Source organism: Rutilus rutilus (genome assembly GCF_951802725.1).
Source record: "Rutilus rutilus genome assembly, chromosome: 22".
NCBI lineage: Eukaryota > Metazoa > Chordata > Actinopteri > Cypriniformes > Leuciscidae > Rutilus > Rutilus rutilus.
The window spans coordinates 10664854-10685896 of NC_140227.1; the positions used below are offsets into that span (position 1 = coordinate 10664854).

At 39.3% G+C, this 21043-nt stretch overlaps 1 protein-coding gene across 3 annotated transcripts in view; it reads left to right on the top strand.

Moving 5' to 3' along the window:
• The window catches only part of LOC311282146 (calcium/calmodulin-dependent protein kinase type IV), a 295824-nt gene that overhangs the window by 142238 nt on the left and 132543 nt on the right, over positions 1-21043 (top strand). The window lies entirely within an intron of this gene.

Below are 21043 nucleotides of genomic sequence, written 5' to 3' on the forward strand. Positions count from 1 at the left end.
CTCCTAGGGCAGCGAAGCAAGTGCATTCTGGGAGTTGTTGTCTTTCATCCACATAAGCCAAAAATACATTTTCTGGCTTTTCTCAGTCTAGAAAGCTCCAAATTCTAAAATAATTTCACATTTCTTCTACACAAATGACCCATTTTAAATACACATTCATCTTTCCAGAGGTGAAGTATCCCTTTAAGGATTCATTAGTTTGAATATAGCCTACATTGGAACAAACACTATAATAACATCTTAGTTGATGACTTTATTTTTGACAAAACATAATAGCCTATATACAGTGAGGAAAATAAGTATTTGAACATCCTGCTATTTTGCAAGTTCTCCCACAAAGAAAAATGAAAAACAGCCAAAAGACCAAAACTCTTTAAAAAAATATATTCATCTAACAAAGCAAACTATCCCAAATAGCAACCGTAGTATATCATAAGAGGATTTTGGAGAATGAGATAATGGTTGGTACGTGAAACATCAAATGCCAGTTTCTTGAGGGTGAGATCAGTCCTGTTTAAGGTTTGTGAGATGGAGTATAGATGTCCTTCTTAGAAAAGTTATTTTCCTTACAGTCCTTTTCTAATGCCATTACTGCATTCAAAGGAAATAGGTCCCCTGGTAAATAATCCATGAGTAAGCATGACACAAATCTTCTACAAAAAAGAAAACAAGTAATAAAAACTCAGTGAGTGTTTTAGCGCAATTTTCTCACGTCATGGGATCACAACACTAAGAGATAGTAAATGAAAGAGAAAATAAGTTGCTCGAGAATATAACTTTCTCTTGAAATTCAAATGAACTTTCTGAAATCAAATCAGCAATGGATAATAAAAAAGGCACAATCACTTGACTAGTTGAACATCATTTTTTTTATTAGCTCATTATTTTTTTACATCTTGTGTTCACTCAATATCCTCGATTTTCTCTGTATCAGCTTCCTTTTCTGCTTTGTCCTCTTCAGATTCTTCCTTCTTTTCTGCTTGACTATTGGCTTGTGACTTTGTAAACTCTTCTTCTGCTTTCGAGATATTTGCCAAAACATCCTCTGAAAGCCACGAGTCATCGTAGAAATCAGATACGCCTGATGAGGAAGCCGTTGGTGTGGATGTCGCCATCTTTTGTTGCTTTGCTGAACGTTCTTCCATTTATTTTGCAACAACCTCTTGTCGTTTTCTCATATATTCTTGCTCCTTCTCCAAATCTTGATCGATACCTTCATTGATTTCTTGCCGTAATTCAGTGGAATTAATTGTGCTCATGACTCTTGTGAATACCTTCCTACGTATTTCTGTGGAACAATAGTTTTATAGGTGAAAAGGCAATATTTTTCATATTTCCCTTCATATAAAGTTTTAATTAATTTTTGAAGCATAAAGGAAAGATTTTTGATCAATTCTTTTTTTCTAATATTATTGTAAATTTTATAAGCTATCGATTGCAATTTGTTTCAACTCGATAGCTATTATGGTTGCCGAGAAATTTGCAAAAAACAGATTTTTTTCTGGAATTTCCAGGAAATCCAAAATCTTTTCCTGGATTTTTTTTTGTGCGTTCCCGAGATTAGACCTTCCTTAACATAATGCCGAAAACCCGAAGTCTCTAGGTGGTCTGGTTGAGGAGTAGATAGAAGTGCAAGATTGGTGCGCACAGACAGAACAGAAATCATGAGTTAACAATCGCAATTTTGTCCGGTGGAAAATTGCGCTAAAAAAAGAACAAGGAATGTAACGAATGGACTTAATCCTCTGATGGTCTTCGGGGTCTTTTTGACCCGCAAATGACTTTTGCTGAATTTCTGAAACCAGAAAAATAAAATAAAATAAAATAAAAAAATAGAGAAAATTCATCATCAAATTCAGAAAAACAAACAAACCGCAGAACACAGATAGACATAAAACCAGTGCTAAAACATTCACAATGTAAAATGATCATGCTCTCACACACACACACACACACACACACACACACACACACACACGTGCGTGCACACACACACACAGAGAAATACGTTTGTGAGACTATAAATACTGCTCTCTTATAATTTGTCACATAAAATAGTCCAAAATGCGGAACCACCACAAAAATAAATTTGGTGACACTGACACATCGACAATGTGAACCCACACACACACACACACACACACACACACACACACACACACACACACACACACACACACACACATGTCTGGTTCACTATCTTTGTGGGGATTCTCCATAGACGTAATGGTTTTTATACCGTACAAACTGTATATTCTGTCCCCTTACACTAACCCTACCCCTAAACCTACCCATCACAGGAAACATTCTGCATTTTTACTTTCTCAAAACAACTCATCCTGTGTGATTTATAAGCCTTTTGAAAAGTGGGGACCGCTGGCTGGTCCCCACAATGTAGGTGATCTCAGGTTTTACTATTCTTATGGGGACATTTGGTCCCCACAATGTAATATAAACAAGGGCACACACACACACACACACACACACACACACACACACACATACACAGAAAGAGAGAGAGAGAGGGAGAGAGAGGGAGAGAGAAAGAGACAAAAGTTACTGCTTTATTTGCTCATTTGTTATGCTGTTCAATTCATTGCATTTTGATGTTCACGTCATGCATTTGTACTCAATATATAATATAACTGTACATATCTGTTCTGTTACAGTTAGTAACTGAAGTGTAGATTACATTTGTACAATTATATGAAAAGAAGATTGAAATAAATGATAAACTCTAAAAACTCAACTTTTATATTTTTTAGGTTTGATTCTAATCATAATGTAACATTATTGAAACAAAATTCAGTACAAAAAATGCTAAACTTAGACAAAAAAAGTCATTTTTATTGTTAGAATTGTGATTTCATAATGTTTAGATATGAATCCAACTGGAAAAACGTGTAAAAAGATATATTTTAGTCAGTCAAATAGCAAATAGCATATAATGGGGCTCTATAGCCATCTAGTGGCTAAAATGATAATTTTTTACTTTAAAACTACATTTTCCAAAATATGGGCAAAATGTTTACACTAAACCATGTTAAATTATTCATGCTATCCCTATAAATGCAATTTAGAAATTTGAGTCTTTTATAAAGTGAATTTTACATAAAACGCTGTTTTTGTATAAAAACCTATTTAAAAAAACAAACATTTTTTAATTTATTTATATAAATTTAGAATATGTCATAAATCCTCCAAAAACTGCACAAATGTGGAATAAAAACATTAATAAACAGAGTAAAATTACATTTGTTACTATTATACTGTTACAAAATTACATGTTATTGTCTGGGGTCTCTGGAGACCCCAAATTACACGTGTGGACATAAATGAAGACCATCAGAGGGTTAATCAAAATGCACTAGACATCATAAAACCTTCCCCCTCTCCCCTCTTGTCATCGGCCCTCAAACCAGTTCTCTTCAAAGACTGTTACCTCTGCTCTCCTGAACGATCTCAGCAAGAGACTCTCTGCAACCCTCAAAGACAGCACAGCAGACCAGACGGCACGAGCCATTTGGTCAAAGACTATAGAGATAATCTTCCAATACACAAGGACATTTACTCCATTCTTACCCACAAATGTTCCCTAATGTTTATAGTATTACTCCTGTGTTTTATGCATGTCCCTATGGACTCGTTTACACTGTCAGTGAAATGTGACCCAATTCCGATTTTTTGCTCATATGTGACACAGATCGGATGTGTTCTATGACAGTGTAAACAGGAAAAAAAACCTATGCATTCCGATATTTCGAAATTGGTTTCAGGCCTCGTTCATATGTGGAAATAAATCAGATATAAATCAGATATGTGCCAATACGACTGTCATGTAAACAGGCAGATCGGATTAGGCTACGTCTCTGCGGTTTAATGACGAGAGAAACCCCGACGCGCATCTGCAAAGGGACGGAATGGACCGAAGAAACGTTGTGTCGTCGTAGGAGAGGAATGTGGACACACGTTGACACAACATATCAAAGGTTGGCTTGCTCATCCTAAAATTTCGGACCCACTGCTCCTCGTTAAAGCCCGCCACGATCTCATGAAAGTGCGTATCTATAGCATGAATTTGATTTCTCGTGCCATTTACGCCAAAAATAGTTTTTGCGTGCATATGATATGCACTTTATGGCGTGTAATACACACGCACTCCAAACTCCTAATCCTACCCAATGGGTTTACAGTGTGATGCACGCAAAAAATATTTTTTGCCGTATAAATGGCACGAGAAATAAAATTAGTGGTATAGATACGCACTTTCATGAGATCGTGTTGTATGTTCCCACCAGTCCTGAGATCTCTCTCGCACACAATAACTGAAGCATATGCGCAGGCTGCAATGATGGCCCTTTTCGTCCTCCTCCGCCTTAAAATCATGGTGATGTTTGGCGAACTTCGCATATATCGCAAAACTAGCATCAAGCAGTTCGCGTTCGTCCATCTTTGCAAGAACCCCCTTTAAGCATGTGCTACGTTTCAGATAGTATGTCAAGTGTAAACACGTGAATCAGATATGGGTCACAATTGAAAGAACGTGTAAACGGACTGACAAAAAAATTGGATATAGGCAACAAATCAGAATTGGGCATCAAGACCTGCAGTGTAAACGAGACCTATGTTTTATTAGCCTAGCAATGATTCTTTAGTTATGTTAGAGTAACTTCAAATGTTGATATCCAAAGATGATGTATCACTGCTTTAACGTCTTCAAATCCCCTCTTTCTTGGTATCTAAAGAATCCTCTTTTGATTTTATAATCAATGTTGTACAATATGTGACCCTGGACCACAAAACCAGTCTTATGTGTATTTTTTCTAAAATTGAGATTTATACATCATCTGAAAGCTGAATACACAATCTTTCCATTGATGTATGGTTTATTAGGATAGGACAATATTTGTCCGAGAAACAACTATTTGAAAATCTGGAATCTGAGGGTGCAAAAAAATCGGAATATTGAGAAAATCGCCTTTAAAGTTGTCCATTTCTATTGGCGATAGTGCTGCATCCATTCACAAAAATAAATGTTTTATATATTTAAGGTGGGAAATTTACAAAATATCTTCATGGAACATGATCTTTACTTAATATCCTAATGATTTTTGACATAAAAGAAAAATCTATAATTTTGACCCATACAATGTTTTGTTGGCTATTGCCACAAATATACCTGTGCAACATAAGACTGGTTTTGTGATCCAGGGTCACATATGTTATGATAAATTGCATCATGATATTTTTTACCATACTTTTGTGTAAAGACTGCACAAATTCTATATGCGAGCATGAACATGCAAATGGGGATAAGATGGAACAAAGACTTTCTCCCGGTCATCTTTGATTGGTCACCTCACCAAATGGGTGTGAACTGACAGGACCTTTAAGAGTGTCTGATTAGTTCAGATCTTGGTTCAATCTCTTTGAGACAAAATTTTCCTGTCTCCTTCCGGTAACTTCATCTTCAAGTTAATTTATTTGGATTCAACGTGGACCAAGTTAATTTCTTTGGATTCAACGTGGACCACCCCAAGAACCCAAACAAACGCTTCAGCACACTCCTGGCAAAATCATCAAGAATCTCAAGAATCTCCTGCATCTGGACTTGTTCAGCCACCAAAGTCAATGCAAGTACCCGTTCACAGCCTTTAGATGCGTTTCTAAGTTATTGTGCCCCTTTAAGGTGACCCTGAATCTTTGATGTTTCCCGTAGGTTGTGGTTAACTGATTGCAATCTTGCCATTCTCTTTTATTTTCTCTCTTTCTTCACTTTTCTTTACTTTCTTGATTCTATATACAATCTTTGCTTAGTTTAGTTGTGTGTGTAGCCTACCGTAGTTTTGTTTATTAAACCATTATATCCACACTTTATTGTCTCTGTGTTTGCCACTCACAAAAATATCGAAGTCACTTAAACATCTTGATCTAGCGATACCTATGCTATTACCCTGCTAGTACTTTATTTACTTTAGTTGGAAAAGGTTATTCTTTCTTGGCCAGGAAGATAATATCCCTTATGAAAAGAAGTTTATTCAAGTGTGCTATTAGTATACTTCTTTTAAACTAAAAATAAGAAAGTATACTTTCAGTCTACTTTTTATGTACTTCTCAGAAATATACTTCAAATTCCACTTAAGTATACTTGACTTATACTAACAGAAAAGTGTAAGTATATTTGGCCTGTACTTGTTGATCGAGATATACTTAAAAGTATAATTAAGTATTCTAGGTATTCTTGGCTTGTACTTGTGTTTACTATTTTGATTGAGTAGCTTATTAAATGTTTAAATATATATATATTACACACTGTCTTATAAACTAACATGTTTAAGTTTATATAGTAACAAGCTTTCTGGTGGAATATCTTATAGAGATAAATAAAATAAGCATGGAACTGAACCTGATCTTGTACACAGCGATAATAATTCCCTTACGAAAATTAAGTTTATTCAAGTGTTCTATTAGTATACTTCTTTTCAACTAAAAAGAAGAAAGCATAATTTTAGTCTACATTTTATATACTTTATACTTTATGTACTTCTCAGAAATACACTTAATTACACTTAAGTGTACTTGATTTATATTGAGAGAAAAGTCCAAGAATATTTGACCAATACTTGTACTCAATCTTTTGATCGAGATATACTTAAAAGTATAAATAAGTATTCAAAGTATACTTGGCTTGTAGTTGTGTTAACTCTTTTGATCAAGGAGCCTATTAAATATACTTTTTTTACATAGTTTTTCATACACAGTCTTATGAAACTTACATTGTTTGAAAATATTGATATAAAACAGATGTTTCTAATTCTGCGTATCTGAATTTTTTTGTAGGCTAGTCCACAGGTAGTGTACATAGGAATTTACTCTAATTCTACTTTTTCCCACCATAGGCCTATTTCACAAAAATGGCCGCCGAGACCGGAAGTAGGGTAAACTCTTTTCCGGTGAAAGCACTAGCAGTAGCAGTCGGAGGACAAATGTGGATACTAAAAGCGGCCAATCTTGTTGCGTACGTTTTATGTTTGCACTCATAGAAGAAACGACCCTATTTATAATTGCACAGCTTTCCTTGTGACGAAATGTTGAAAAAGCGCTGGATTTGGGCTATATCGAGAGAAGAGGGGCACTTTTTTGTGTGTTAAGCACTTCACGGAGGATGAAGTCCGTGTGACTTATGAGTCCACAAGAGTCCGGTCGTATATCTTACACCGCAGGCCGTGCTTTGCAGGTTTTCATGGAACAGCTGGGGAGAAGTTAAATCGCGCCAGACACAGACGGCAAAAAGACGTGTCTGTGGTGTGAAGGAGGAAGCAGATGTTGAAAATGGAGTGTTGATGCCGTGTTAATGTTTATATTGCACTTGATTGTTATCTGATTTGCACGTCATGCACTTTTATTTATTATTATTATTATTAACTGTTGGCAAATTAAAATTGTTTGTATTAGTTGTTTTCTGTAACTTTCTTAAAAATTAGTGAACACGGAGCAGTTTTTCCGTGAGCGGGACTGGAAAACCTGGAGTGGATCAGGAGCGGAGTGATAACAGAACGCTTAGAGTGGAGAGAGGAACGTGATTTTGCTCCACTCCAGGCTTTGATCACATCCCCCTATAAGCAGGGTGAATAGCCTACACCTCGTCTTTCCCATTCAAACTAAAATTAAGACATTTATTACACTATTTGAGAAATGTAAGCATATTTACAGCATTAAAATTATGAACAGTGAATTTAAGACATAAGGACAGGGGGGAACCCTGATATTGACGGAAATCCGTCGTATACTCTCGTAGCGACTGAGAACTTTAATCCCTGTATATATTATGAAGTGTATTACTGAATATAAAATTATATACATTATGATATATCAGTAAATATATGTCTCACCTTTTTAAATATATGAAAATTCTTTATGTATTATTCAATATATTGTAATATTAACACAATATATTATTCTGTATATTTTCATAATATACTGTTAGGCCTAAACCATTTAATATATTGATCATTCATATATAGGGAAATATATTTTCTTTTCATAAGGGGACCCGACAGTAAAATGTGATTTTGTAACATCATGATTTTTTAAAACATGTAATATCACTCACTTCAATCATGTTTTTAGTCTAACCATTTTTTAATTATTTGCCTTAATTTCATTATTAGACCTACTAGCAACTTTAGGTCAAATTCACTGTAAAGATGTACAATTCTTAGTTTCATTCATGGTGGTAACATGAAAAATTATCCATAATCTAGTCACTAGTCACTAGTGGAAGATTGCTGCAATCTCCGGGACAAACTAACACTTAATAACATGACATTTTGACAAAAGCCACTAGATTTCAAACATAGCCTACAATCAGACATCATTTCAATTTATTTATTTATTTTGTTTAGCTATAGTAAGTGTGAGCTTAGTCATCAAGTGCCATGCCATTTAAATGAATGGAACTTTTTTTTTAATGTAAGCAAACGTCAAGAATAATTTGTAACCTTTGTCCAATTTCGATCTTGTCACAGCTCCCTGAAAACTATCAACAAAACGGACAACATCTGCTATTCTTACTTTTGTCAGATATATTAATGACAGAGAAAACAAGCTGTGCACAGTCCATTTTGAGAATGAATGGCAATCGTAGCAGGCGGCGGCGCGACCGGAAGTATCGCTACCCTACTTCCGGTCTCGGTCGCCATTTTGTGAAATAGGCCTATTGACATAGACAGTATAAGAAGTGGACAGAGCCATCTCATTGGAACTCAATTGAGAAAAGTGAAGCCCATTTTTAGCGATTTTTTTGGACTTCCGTTCCTGACGCGCAGACTCAAACAGAGCTTGACGACGTAGATGTGACGTGAGCAACCGTCTGTCTTATAGTGGCTGTGGCATGAGAAATCTGAATCATTCCCTTCCGAAACTTGCAGAGATGGAGAGTGTGAGTAGGAGGTGTCCATGAGCTTGGAGCAGGAGAAACTTTTGCTAGGTATTCTGATTAATAATTTTGTCATTTTGCCTCCACGTCCCCCCGATTGCCTGCGAGCTTCTCCTCCCGTCCATACAGTAATCTCTCTACTGTGCGACAGAGAGTCGCGTGGTTATGACGCAATCGTTAGCCTACTTTTACAAAAACTGCTTCTACGGGGCCGTAACGTAAGATACAAGGTAATGGAGCATTTTATACATTGTCGTGTTTCTTTAGAAATAAATAATGGACAAATGGAGTCTTCAAACGCCTCAGATGTAAAGTTATTCGCTGTCAAAGTGACGCCAAAATGAATGGGAGTCAATGGAATGCTAACAGCAGGTGAAGTTCTGCTACAAGATGGTGGCACGCGGCCGGCTTCAACTTCCGGTCGACTTCCTTCCCGCTTGCCTATTGACTGAATTTTCCACCTATCCATGTTTTCACTGTTATACGGTAGGGGGCGCTATGACACATCTTCTAGTGCAGAATCTCCGGATCAAAACACAGGAGACGAAGAAGCTGAAACAAGTGATAGAAGATTGTTCACTCAAATGTAAAATAACCTGATCATCAAACATTAAACAGCTTCTAAATCAAAACTGCTTAATGTTTCCAAATTAAATGAAGCGTTAACCCATGAAGAGAAAACGACTGTGAAGCTTTGGGGTTGTTGGACTCGGTCTACTCCATCTGTGTTTTGATCACATTTCTGAATCTGATCAAGGCGTAGTCTTTGATAAAAATGAGATTTTCTCTTCTTTTTCGTTTAAAATGTTGCCTTTCTTTATGAAACTTACCAACATTCAAGTGTTTGTTAAAAAAGGATGCATGAAGCTAATAAAATGTTTTAAAATTAAAGTACAGGTAAAGGTTTATATGTAAGTATGTAAACATTTGAACATAGTAGTATAGGCCTACTGCAAGTGCAAAAATTATATATAAATAGTAAACTTTATGTATGTAGACATAGTAATTACATAAATAGTAATGTTAAGTTCACTTAAAGTAAACTAGAAGTTTACTGAGAGTACACTAAAAGAAAACTTGCAAGTATACTTGTAGTATAAAACTACTAAACTAGTAGTTTACTGAGAGTATACTTCAAAGTTGCTACAAGTATTAAAATAGTAAACTACTAGTATACCCATAAGATCACTTGCAGTACAAATGAGAAACGTAATTATGAACTAGTTGTGCACTTAAAGTTTACTACTGTTACACTTATAGTATACTTGAACATATACTTTTATATACTAAAAGTGGGCCAATTTAGTCCCAAGCGGTATTAAAATAGTACACTTACAAGTTTACTACTAGTACATATTGACATTAGTATACTTACTTCATAATGTATACTTAAAAATATACTTGAACATTACTTAAGTATACTTCATAAAATGAACTTGAAGTATACTTCTTTTTCGTAAGGGATATTTCCTAGAATTAATAATTGATTATGCTTTCTGTTCATTGGATGAACTGATTAAATAATTGTACTATTAATTCTGCTACAGTCAATTCTAAAAATAATTCAAATATTTATAATTAGGTGATATGTTCACTTTTTCGTAAAAGCATGAAACTTGGTACTCTTGTAATGTTTTGGGCCCTGAACATTTTCAGATATGGAGCCATCGCAAAAACGCCTTGTGATTACCATGTTGGCCATTTTACTTCCCACCATACCCAAATTATGTATTGTGTATCATATCTTCTGAATCAAACATGATAACACAGAAACTATGATGTCTACCCTTACGAAAAAGAAGTTTATTCAAGTGTGTTATTAGTATACTTCTTTTAAACTAAAAATAAGAAAGTATACTTTAAGTCTACTTTTTATGTACTTCTCAGAAATATACTTTATGTACTTCTCAGAAAGTCTCGCTTCTGAGACTTTAAAGGTGCCCTAGAATTTGAAATTGAATTTATCTTGGCATAGTTAAATAACAAGAGTTCAGTACATGGACATGACATACAGTGAGTCTCAAACACCATTTTCTCCTTCTTATTTAAATCTCGTTTTTGAAAAACACCCCTGAAAAATAGGCGAATCTCCACATAACACCGACTGTGACGCAACAGTCGGGATCATTAATATGTACGCCTCCAAAAATGTGCATATGCCAGCCCATGTTCAAGGCCAGGCGGAACTGCGCAGACGAATCATCGTCCGAATAATTTTTCTTCGAGAGACATCATGGCTTGCAAACGAGCGAAGCATGGCAGTTGCTCAGTATTTGGATGTACAAATTAACACAAAGGTATTTTTTTAGTTCCTTCATCCGAGCCTCTGAAGAACCAGTGGGGTATGTGAATGTCTGATGTGTAATTGTTCAAGTTCAAACAGATAATCTTTCTCTCAAAGTCGTTCAATACGGTTTATGCATCAGTAAATCAAGCCAGTGACTAAACGATCAACTTCACGTCGTTTCTCTTAGTAGGATGAAAATAATCTTACTTAAACTGTGATTAATATACAGATAGTGATCAAAGAACAATCCCTTTCCAGTCGCCCAAGCTGTCAATCACACAGCGCGAGTTTATCTGGACACTTGCACTACCCACCCCTGCACAAAAACACTACCCTTTCTGTGTGTCACACTCATCCAAGGTCGAAAACAATAAAGCTGGCTCAAGCCGCTCGACCGCTAAGTGTAGGAAAAGTGCCCGCTTCCCAGTGTTCACCCCTACACACAAGCACTACCCATGCAGTGTCCCACACTACCACAGGGTCCATATCAGTCAAACCGGCTCATGCCGTTCATATTTTAAGTGTAGGAAATGTGCCCGCTGTTTAGCGCCCAACCCTGCCTGTGAATATGACTGTATCTGCGCCACGCACACACATAACGCCTCAGCGTACAAGCCCAGCTCGCGCTGTCAGTGTGTTGAGTGCAGATCATGTGTCTGCCTCTCAGCGCACACACTTTGTAGTCAGCTCGCAGCGCCGCGCTCCGCGAGCCCACAGAGCTGTGCCTGTATTAAAGCATCTCCCCGCTCACACGGCCAGAGTGCCAGTTACAGAAACGCTGCACGAAGCGCAGTCTGCCCCACTCGAAATGAGCATGATGAGCGAAGTACGTCATCATGGCTGGGTCTCCGAGTCCCCGAATCTGAGCGACCGGAACCCAGATTTCATTCTACCCCTGGCCATTCACGCGGAAGCGTGGGAAAGTATCCCAGGGGCTTCGAAATGGGTGTTAAAGATAGTGAAACAGGGCTACTCGCTGCAATTCGCTCGCAGGCCACCGCGCTTCACAGCCCGGGTCGAAACTTCGGTGAATCAGGAAGTAGCACACCTACTTCGCACCGAGATAGCGAATTTACTGAGAAAAGGGGCTGTGGAAACTGTCCCCTTGGCAGAAAGCGAGTCTGGGTTTTACAGCCGTTACTTCTTAGTACCAAAGAAGGATGGCGGGCTCCGCCCTATACTAGATCTCAGACACTTGAACAAAGCGCTGATGTTCAAAATGATCACGACCAGACAAATCCTCGCTCGAATTCGACCGGGGGACTGGTTTATATCAGTGGATCTGAAAGACGCCTATTTTCAGATCCAAATAGCAGCCCGTCACAGGCCGTTCTTGAGATTCGCCTTCGAGGGCCAGACTTATCAGTACACCGCCCTTCCCTTCGGCCTGTCTTTAGCACCTCGTACATTTACGAAGTGCATGGACACGGCGCTCGCGCCCCTCAGACGAAGGGGCATGAGAATCCTGAACTATCTGGACGACTGGCTGATTATAGCACAGTCAAAAGAGGAACTGGTGTTACACAAAGCATTACTGTTGACCCACCTCGAGCAGCTGGGTCTCAGAGTCAACTGGGTCAAAAGTATTTTACTCCCCAGCCAGAAAATTTCCTTTCTGGGGATAGAATTGGACTCCGGCTCTATGATGGCGCGCCTAACGCGAGAACGCGCGTTCTCCAGCGCCTAGCTGGCGACATTCACTGTAGGGAAGAATCTCCCCCTCAAAGTGTTTCAGAGGATGATGGGTCTCATGGCCTCAGCCTCGTTGGTTCTGCAGCTGGGTCTGCTGCACATGCGCCCTTTTCAGCTGTGGCTGAGACGGCGGGTGCCAGCACGAGCGTGGACATCAGGTCGGCTTCGTCTCACGGTGAATCAGATTTGCGTTGCTGCTCTGAAACCGTGGATGAGACCCGGCTGGTACCAGTCCGGCGTGAACCTGGGCATCACCTCACGAATCAAGGTAGTCTCGACAGATGCTTCCAACACGGGTTGGGGCGCCCTATACGAAGGGAGACCTTCAATGGGCCTGTGGTCAGACGCGGAGAAGCGTCTACACATAAACTGTCTAGAGATGAAAGCGGTCGAAAACGCCCTTCAGTTTTTCCTCCCGGCACTAAGCAATGTTCTTTTCGAAAGAAAAGGATGCGTTGGCCATAAACTGGCCCAGGCGCCCTCTATATGCATTTTCCCCCATCGCCTTGTTACCACAGGTAATCAAGCGAATCAGGGAGAGCAAATGCTCGATACTCCTGATAGTTCCGCTATGGGAGAATCAAGCCTGGTTCCCAGAACTGATGGAACTGGGGAACACAGCCCCATCCGCTGAGAAAGGACCTTTTATCCCAGGCCCAGGGCGCAATTTGGCACCCATACCCCGAGCTGTGGGCCCTACATGTGTGGGCGATCAACTATCAACCCGGAGGGAGTGCTGAATATGATCACAGAGGCCAGAGCTCAGTCTACTAGACGGCTCTACGCGTCCAAATGGTCAGTGTTCGCTGAATGGTGCTCAGCTCATAATTTAAACCCGCTGAAAGGCGAGGTAACGGTGGTCCTTTCTTTCCTACAAGAGCTGTTGGACAGCGGGAGAACCCCTTCCACACTCAAAGTATATGTGGCAGCCATAGCAGCGTTCACAAAACCTGTAAATGGCCAGTCACTGGGAAAGAACGACCTCATAATCCATTTTCTCAGGGGTGCTAGGAGGCTGAATCCTCCTCGGCCACCCTCGGTTCCGGTTTGGGACCTTTCCACGGTCCTTGAGGCCATGAAAGGCGAACCATTTGAACCATTACACACGGTGGAGCTAAAATACCTGTCATTCAAAACCGTTTTTCTGCTGGCACTAGCTTCAGTAAAACGGGTGGGCGACCTGCACGCACTCTCAGTAAGCGCTACGTGCTTGGAATTTGGGCCTAATGACTCTAAAGTCATCCTCAAACCAAGGCACGGTTACGTCCCAAAAGTGCTTGCGACTCCCTTTAGGGCGCAAGTTATCTCCCTTTCGGCCCTCCCTGCATCCGACAGCGAGGCCGGGGTTAACTTCCTTTGCCCGGTGAGGGCATTGAGGATTTATGTGGAGCGCTCTGCTGCTTTTAGGCAAACGGAGCAGCTTTTCGTTTCATTCGGTGGCCGCATCAAAGGGCTAGCCATCTCGAAACAGACCCTGTCCAGATGGATAGTGGACGCTATTGCGTCAGCTTATGCGTCCAAAGGCCTGAACTGCCCTTTGGGGGTTAGGGCCCACTCGACTAGAGGTATGGCCTTGTCGTGGGCATGGACAAGTGGGGTTTCAATCCATGACATTTGTATGGCAGCAGGCTGGGCCTCGCTGTCTACATTTGTAAGGTTTTATAACCTGGAAGCACCTGCCTTACAGGCCAGACTGTTCTCAGTCTGATTATGCTGTATTAACATCGTCTACCCAACGCAGTTTGATTAGACTGTTGATATGCTGCAATGTCCTGTGGCTTATGCATTTTTAAGGTGGTCATACTGCCTTAACTGTGTATATATGTGCATGCACCTATCCCATAACACCGAGTCGTCCCGCCCTGTTCTGCCATTGCGATTACTTCACTTATACATGAGCCCCGGGCTACTGCCCTTGGGACATAAGTGCTGGGGACTCAGCACGCACGGCGCTTTACATAGGGTTCCCGTAGCGTAAGCTAAACTTACGCAACACGAGAGTACTCTCGTAAGAGAGCGACACTCGGTTACTAACGTAACCTCGGTTCTCTCTAGAGAGGGAACGAGTGTTGCGTAGCCTGCCGTGCTTGTGCTGTACTTTGGTTTCGCTTCTAGTCGACTGAAATCATTGTGCAACCTGGGCGAGGGGTTTATATAGGCTGAAGCCACACCCCCTCTTGGTGGGCCATGACGACAGCGCGGGAAGGCTTCCCATTGGCGCTGGAGTCATGCCAAGACGCACTGATAGGTTGCAGCAGTTGCCGCAGAGCAGCCAATAGGCGCGCGAGATGTCTCGCCTATGTCTGCCTGCTGCAGCAAATGCGTTTTACATTCTAAAAATTAAAGGATAATTTTTTGCTTCAGTATTCTCGAGAAAAGGAGTTTTCCCGTAGCGTAAGCTAAACTTACGCAACACTCGTTCCCTCTCTAGAGAGAACCAAGGTTACGTTAGTAACCGAGTGTCGTTTACACTGCAGTCTCACAGCACACTCGCCCCTTCAAACAGAGTGTTCAAATCAGAGGCTAAAATCAGGCTAGGAAAAATGCCTTTTATTTCTAAATTCTAACAAATTTTGATCTAAAAAACATACTAACATTATAAGGGCACCCCAGGAAACATTCTAACAGTGGTGGCTGCTGGTCTTTCAAAGAGGGGAAGCTCATTTTCGGCCTACATCATAAAATGTTTCCATTTATTTATACGTAAATTCTACGTTCCTTTTCAAGAAAATGCTCTGTGACCCTGTCGTACCATCTAGGCGTCTTTTCCAGTGACTTGACCAGTGTCCTCTCAATGGCCAGCAGAGTTAAATATAATTGTACAAATGTAATAATATAATAAAGGTATAAATAATAATATAAGTATAATAATACTACTACTAATAATATATATATATATATTAATTATTTTAAGAATTATTTTGTAATTATTACTAATAATAATATAAAAAAATATAATAAGTAATAATATAATAAAGGTATAAATGTATAATTGTGTGAAATGTATTATGAAAATTTCGCTAGCAATTTCGACAAGCAAATACCAAGAAATAGGTTGCTGCAGTTTGTCTTTCGACTATACTTGAAAAATCCGCGATGGGACTGAGCTCGAATAGCTTTAGCATAAGCGACTTTTTATTGTATGAAATCGCTGTCAATCAAAAGGAGATGCAGCCTTTCGACAGACCCTCCAATCATCACGCAGAAGCCCGGAGTCCAGGCCAGCCCACTCCTCATTCACCCCCAGAGACGCTGAGCATCCGTGGGCGAGACATAATCGCAGCATTTATCCAATGACCGTATAGTTTCGAAGCACTGAAAAAAACTGTTCAAAGCAGCCCCATTGAAGTCAGTGGACGCTGGGCTTCAACAGGGAAATGCACTGTGACGCTACGTGAATGTATGAGAAGGAAATCGAGTCAGCCGACCTGCTATATGTAACTGATTCTGAACGAACTCATCTTTGAGATGAACATTTTCTAACGCATTTTTAGTCAATAAAATGTTAACACAATAGTACATATTTGACCATTCATTTTTCAACATTATAGGGGAAGCCGAGCTTCCCTTGCAGTCTTAAAGAAATCCCCACTTATTCTAAAATAATAAAATAATCCATGCAAGGGCACCTTTAAGCTATTAATTTCATAGCAGTCCCATACAACATCTACTCTGTTAACTCTTTCAAGTTTTTCTTTAATATAAAGTATGAAGATCTTGCAGGAAAAGTCATTGAAGATTTCAGGTTTCATGCTAGGTGCACACTACAAGATATTAGGGGTGATTTAGGACCAATTTCTTCCCTTCCGACATGCCAATGTCCCGATTATCTTGATGGTTCTACAGATTATTTTATCAGATTTTCCTGTGGTGTGAGGAGTGTTAAGAGTGACTGAATCTGCTCGGAAGAACGTCAGAACCACCCCCAATCTCTAATCGAATCAGAAATCCTTTTGTGTGGGGGGAACCTTGAGGACAAACACACACACGCTTTGGAGATTATCACGTGACACGAAACAATACCCAATCAGAAAGCGAGCTAACGGAAGACTCACCTCCAGCTCATGCTGTAACGTGTAAAGTTGTGTTCATACCGTCTCCACGATTTCATCTAACATTTTTCTTATTTTTTCTGTAAGGGTAGGGACATACCCAACCCTCGCCAAATAATGAGCGCTGATGAAAGCCGACTGTGACTAGAGCCAACAGTGCGGAACACACCGGAAATACTAAGTCGGCAGTAATCAGGTTACTTTAAATGGTTTTAATTCTGATTTTGAACTGGCAAATGCACTAAACTACTTTTACTGTCGTTTTGACAATTTGGAATTCAGTAAAGAAATCCAGGAGTTGAATTTTAAATTAATGGATGATCAGCATTTTAACATCGACCTTCAGGATGTTGAAAAAGCTTTCAGACTTGTAAAGGCAAATAAAAGCCCAGGTCCTGATAGCATCTGTGGCAGACTATTAAAGTCATGTGCAAAAGAACTGAGCCCTGTATTTCATGAGATTTATAATAAGTCTCTGAAGACACAACATGTACTGATCCTCTGGTACACAATGCTAAATTTGCTATTAAGACACTTGGATGGACAGAGGACACATGCTAGACTTTTATTTGTTGATTTTTCTTCAGCTTTTAATACAATTCAACCACACATTTTAATCAAGAGGCTCTTAGATCAGTTTGCGTTAAGCAATAATTTGATGGGTTGGATTTTGGATTTCTTAACTAACAGAACACAGAGAGTAAGAGTTAATGGTGTCTTATCTGAACAGAGGAGTTCCTCTACAGGGTCTCCTCAAGGATGTGTGCTGTCTCCACTTTTATTTATTTTATACACAAATATGTGTCAAAGCATGTATGATAACAGAATTATCATAAAGTATGCGGATGACTCAGTTATGTTTTGTTTACTTAAGGAGAATGAGACCTCACATGGCCCAATTATTGAGGATTTTGTCAACTGGTGTGAGGAATCTTATTTACAGCTTAATATATCAAAGACCAAGGATATGCTCATTGATTTTAGGAAAAGTAATATTTTTTTATTGATTTTTAAGTTGTTGTTTTTAGGTTCATCTTTAGGTTCTTTTACAAAGACCATATGTAATGTTTTGAGAGCACTTTCTTGAGAGCACTTTACTCAGTATGAGTATTTATTTATTTGTCCCTATGTGTTGTGGAGTGTTGTGTGTTTTTGTACTGGATGCCATAGAATGTCGTTGCACTGTAAAACAAATTTACCTACGGGTACAATAAAAAGTAACCTAACCTAACTCTTTCCACAAAATGTTTTGTTTTCTTCCTGCTACGCTCCATTTTTCTGGCTGCTCTCTTGAGGGCCCGAGTGTGCTCGTTGTACCACGGCATTAGACTATTTTCTTTAATCTTCTTTAACCGCAAAGGAGTAACTGTTCTGGAAAAGAGAGAGTCAATAGTTTCTGTTGTAACATCGAGTTCGTCTAAGCTATCTGGAATGCTGACGAGATGAAACTGATCAGGAAGATTATTTATAAAGCAACCTTTAGTGGTAGAAGTGATAGTTCTACCATATTTGTAACAGGGAGTCGGCTTTACAGCCTTGGCCAATGAAGTATACACGAGACTAGATAATGATCTGAGATGTCATCGCTCTGCTGCTGAATTTTGCCTAACGGCATCAGCATTGATTCCATGTGACAATATTAGATCTAAAGTATGATTACGACAATGAGTGGGTCCTGACACCTGTTTTCTAAATCCAAAAGAGTTTAGAATGTCTCTAAATGCCAATCCCAATACGTCTCTTTCATTATCTATGTAGCAAATTAGCTCAAAGGGAATATTAATAATTAATCATGAAAATTTGGATCAGTTAATAGAATTATCTTAATGTAGTAAAATTAATATTACAATCAGTTAACCTGTTTGTCTCATGAACACTCAGTATTAATTGTTCATTAAATCTAAGAACTGTTAATTTCCGGGGTATGGGAAATGTCTTCCTTACTGTACAGTTCTACTTAGAGCATGTAGTCAAAAGCTGCATGATTAGGGACTCCAGTATATGAGCATGAAACACTGACAACTTTACGTGTGACATGAACAAGACGTTATTAACTAGACTAAACACTTAAACTACTCTAACATACACATACATAAATGCATACAGTTTACCAAGGAAAAGAGAGCTGAAGCAGAATACAGGAAAGCAAGTTTATAGCATTGTTTGACATTTAACAGATCAACAGCCTTGAGCAAACCATAGTTCTAGTTCTAACACGCCCTTATTTAAAAGGGGGTAAGGAAGGATACTTAGTGTATCAAATAATGAGACTAAGTTTGATACTTGCATGTCTCACCCAGTTAAATTAAACTGTCCGATGCAATTTGATGATGACAAACCGATGATGTTGTCTTGATGAGAGAGAACCTGGTTCTGACAGTGTGTTAGCTTCATTTGGGATGTTAGTTGCAGTTTTGGGGGGAAGGTTCACAGACATTTGTTGGGAGAGTGAGTTTGCTGGATTATTCATTAAATATAATGAATAATTTGTGTGTGTCTGATTGGTCCAGACGCTACATCTACAAGGATATTAAAATCATCAACAATTAGGACTTTGTCTGCAACCAGTGCTAACTCTGGTAGACAATCAGCAAATTATTTAATAAAGTCTGTATGGTGCCCTGGTGGCCTGTATACAGTAGCCAGCACAAATGTCAAACGGGATTTATAATTTACACTAGATAGTGTTACATTAAAGGCTCATGTTTATAACAATAATCTTGGGGGATGGACTCATTTAAAGTAATGTAATCGTCTGGTTTTAGCCAGATTTCTCTCAAACACCTTTTGGTGGGTGAACTTGCAAGTACGATGTCATACATTGTAATATGCTCTGGCCCCCTTCCTGTTTGCTCTGAACTACCCTTGTGCATTATGAGTGTTTTGGCCTTCCACTGTCCTTGCAGGGTGGCCATCACATGCAGGGAAGAGACGGTCTGCTGTAGCACAGCCGCCCCATCATTGAGGGTAGTGAGAGAGGAAAAACCTTTTCTGCAGATTTAGGCATGTTTGGCTTGCCATATTGGCACCAAAATGCTTCCATACTGCCAAAGTTTTTCACACACATCCGGGAAGGCATGGGTGAAGGACTTTTACTTTCTGAAACTGGACGTTACACCTCTGATCATTAGTGCCAACGTGAATAATAATCTTAGAGAATTTACGATTAGCATTAGCCAGCACTTTTAAATTTGATTTGATGCCTGGCGCTCTGGCTCCTGGCAAACATGTGGCTGGTGTCTCAATTTGGTGTCTCAACTCAAGTTCTGTGTAATAAAATCGCCAATCACAAGGGCACTTTCAACAGGATTTTCAGTGGGTGCGTCACTGAGTGGGGAGAACCTGTTTGATGTTCTAATCGGAACGGAAGAGCGTTGTTTTGTCCCACAACTATGCCGTCACCCAGTTTCCCTGCTGCACGGGCTTTACAGCCGGAACTGAACAATGTACAGAGTTCACTAAGCTAGTCGCATCCAAAGCAGTATCTAAAGTACTTGCATTCTTACCATCCTCGTTTGGAAGTTTGGATGCGTGTCTCTAGTTCTGAAATCTTCTCCGTCAGCCTGATTATATCCCTGCATTTATCACATGTGTAACCCTCACCGCTGACAGAGAAGTCAAGTCACATTTATTTATATAGCGCTTTTACAATACAGATTTACAGATATAACAGGAAAATACTGCAACAAAGTTTGTTTCCATAAGAAAATAGTGTCACAGTCCAGCTTAAGCAAGTTCAGTGATGTTTCATTTTTGTTGTAAAAAAGTTATTAATTTAGTTAATTTATACATATATATATAGCCATTCTGGAGAAAACTGTGATGTCATCGTCCAGCTCAGTTCAGTTCTCATATAATGGTGTCAATGCAGGCAGATCAATATTATTGTTAAATATTAAATTAAATGTTACATTTAATGTCCCCAACTAAGTAAACCAAAAGCCAATGGCAACAAAGGTGAAAAAAGGCGATGAAGGCGAAAAGTGGCAAGGAACCAAAGCTCCATCAGGTGGCAGAATGGAGAAAAAAACCATGGGAGAAACCAGGCTCAGTCAGGGGGCCAGTTCTCCTCTG